At 41.0% G+C, this 2,706-nt stretch overlaps 1 pseudogene; it reads left to right on the plus strand.

Moving 5' to 3' along the window:
* LOC104733962 overlaps positions 1,772 to 2,706 on the plus strand; it is a 3,407-nt pseudogene continuing 2,472 nt past the window's right edge.

Here is a 2,706-nt window from a genome sequence, read left to right on the forward strand (position 1 = left end):
CAATCGAGCTAGTACTAATCTATAGAAGAACATAGGGCTATAAAGAGAGAACATGGACATTTGGAGGTTTGGCAAGACTGTTTGGGAGGCCAACAAGCCAAGTTCGGGTCCAAAGCTCATCCGCAGAAATCTGGTGGATAATGTGGATGGCCAAGGGAGATGGGTCGTGCAGCGGCTATCCGGAGAGGAGAAAAGATTCAGCTTCTCTGGTGGGTGTGGCCATAAGTCTGCGAAGTTCTCAAAGTGACATGTCTCTGAAACGATAGTCCAATAGTGGAGGCAAGTCGCAGATCTGAGAGATTCCCCGCCAGTCATCGACATCGACACCCCCTGGGGAGGTTCAGCTGATGTTGCGGACCAGGGTTCTTCAGAAGCGAAGCACAATCCGGATCGAGATAACTGGGGTTGAAGGGACTTTGAAGACGTCGACAGTAGGGTTGGGCGAGGGTATAAGAGGATGGGGTTCGCCGGACTCCACATCCTTCGGTAAGAGAGCGTGGACAAGCCTTCTTCGTCTGGATCTGGGTTAAAAGTCTCGGACTGGTAAAGACTCAAAAGGAGAAAATAAAAGGGAAAGAAAAATTTAACAAAGGAAACTAAGGGGACTATGAAGCAATAGAGAATCGAAACGGTTGAGAAGGTCCGACGCTGGCGAGCCGGAGCTCTACCGGCGTCGGAGAGGAAAGGTGAGCGCGGCGCCTCGAGAATAGTATCAGAGAGAGAAATATTAGGGCAAACTAAGAACCAAAAGTAACTTTTTCTTAATATGTGTGTTTCTACTAAAACATCATATATTTGAAACGGAGGGAGTATTATTTAGAACATGCTAAGTTTTACAGTATATCATATACAACATTAAATATACATTTATATTTTAATTTACCATGATATAAGTTGTTGGTAAATAAAATTGTAACGAACTACAATTTATTAATTTAGCAAAATATATTGCAGTTATCCTAAAGAGATGATTTGTTACCAGAAAATTTTGGTCGAATTGATTTCAAAACTTTGAAAATCCGATTTAAAACAATTGAGATATTTTATTACCAAAAAATTGTAGATGAAGCTGTGGATGCACTAGATCTAATAGGTCCCTTTTGCTCAACTGCGGAAGCTAACCGTAGCCTCCTCGTCACCATCGTCTCTGCGATTTCGCCGCCAGGCCCGCCACCGCCAATGCCAGATTCACTCACAACCATCACGGTTTGATGGTTTCTATCATCAACGCCGGTATCACTTATGTCTTCTCTCACATCATCATCACCGTGGGTTATATATCATCATCATCATAATCTTTTATTTCGCCGTTGCCATCTACAATATTGTTTTTCAGTGATTCATTGAAAATCAGTTTTGTTTTAATTTAATTTTGTTTTGCTGTGAAACATTTGTTGCCGGCAGTTTCTTGGGAAAAAAAAAACAAACTCTTCGTCGGAGAAAGAGGCAAGGACAGAGAAAAGATAAAAAGTTAACAAATTATGAAAAAGAAAGGTGAGGGACAATAACGTCAAATCATTTACACAAATACTGACAGAAACAGTGTTTGTTTGTGTCAGTTAATTATCGTCTTATGGCAGTACAGATTGCTATTACCCTTTTTTTTTTGTTGTCCTTTCTGGTTTTCAAAAACAGAATTTCCTTCTATATTGTTTTGTATTTATTAATTATTATTATCTTCTTAGGTTTTTGAAACAAAATTGAATTCCTCCTATCCATCTTTGTATTTTTCATTGTGATAAAAAATTCCTACCCACAAAAAAATATATATAAGTATCTCACAACACACAATGGTGAGGTGAGCAAAGAAATGGTTTCATCACTTAACATCATCGAGGTGGCACGAGTCACCCCTTCAAACTCCGACTCGTCCGAGTCACTCACTCTCCCACTCACCTTCTTCGAGCTTTTCTGGTTCAAGCTCCATCCAGTCGAACGAGTCATCTTCTATCGACTCACCGAAGCAACTCGACATTTCTTCGACTCAGTCATCGTCCCCAACCTCAAAACCTCTCTCTTCTCGTCCCTCTCTCACTATCTCCCCCTCACCGGTAAACTCGTTTAGGAACAGCTTGACCCGAAACCAAGCATCGTCTACACTCCAAAGGACGCCGTTTCATTCACCATCACCGAGTCAAACGCCGATTTCTCACGTTTAAGCGGCAACGAACCATACCTGACCACCGAGCTATATCCAGTGCCGGCCCGACATTAACAAGTGCCCTACGCAAATAAAAAATAAAAAATGCCCTTTTTGTGCTTTAGTTGATTTAAAATTTGATGTTTTCAACAGAAGCCCACAATTTTAAAGGCTTTTCACATATCTAACAAAAACAAAAAGCCTTTTACATATAAGTATTTAGCTCTTATACATATCTCATCCCCAAAAAAAGGTTTTATTGTTTAAAAGATTTATATGTAAAAAGGCCTTCAAAATTAGAGGCCCGAATCCTTAGCTTCAGTGGCTTTCCCTATGGGCCGGGTCTGGCTATACCCGTTCATCCCCAGAATACGTGTCTCTGATGACTCAGCCTCCGTCGTGTCGTTTCAAGTCACGTTATTTCCAAACCAAGGGTTTTGCATCGGCGTAAAAGCACACCATGCCGTTTTAGATGGAAAAACAACAACCATGTTTCTCAAATCTTGGGCGCACGCATGTAAAAATCAAGATTCTTCTCTACCGGAGGATCTAATCCCAAATTATGA

Source organism: Camelina sativa, chromosome 12 (genome assembly GCF_000633955.1).
Source record: "Camelina sativa cultivar DH55 chromosome 12, Cs, whole genome shotgun sequence".
Classification (NCBI taxonomy): Eukaryota; Viridiplantae; Streptophyta; class Magnoliopsida; order Brassicales; family Brassicaceae; genus Camelina; species Camelina sativa.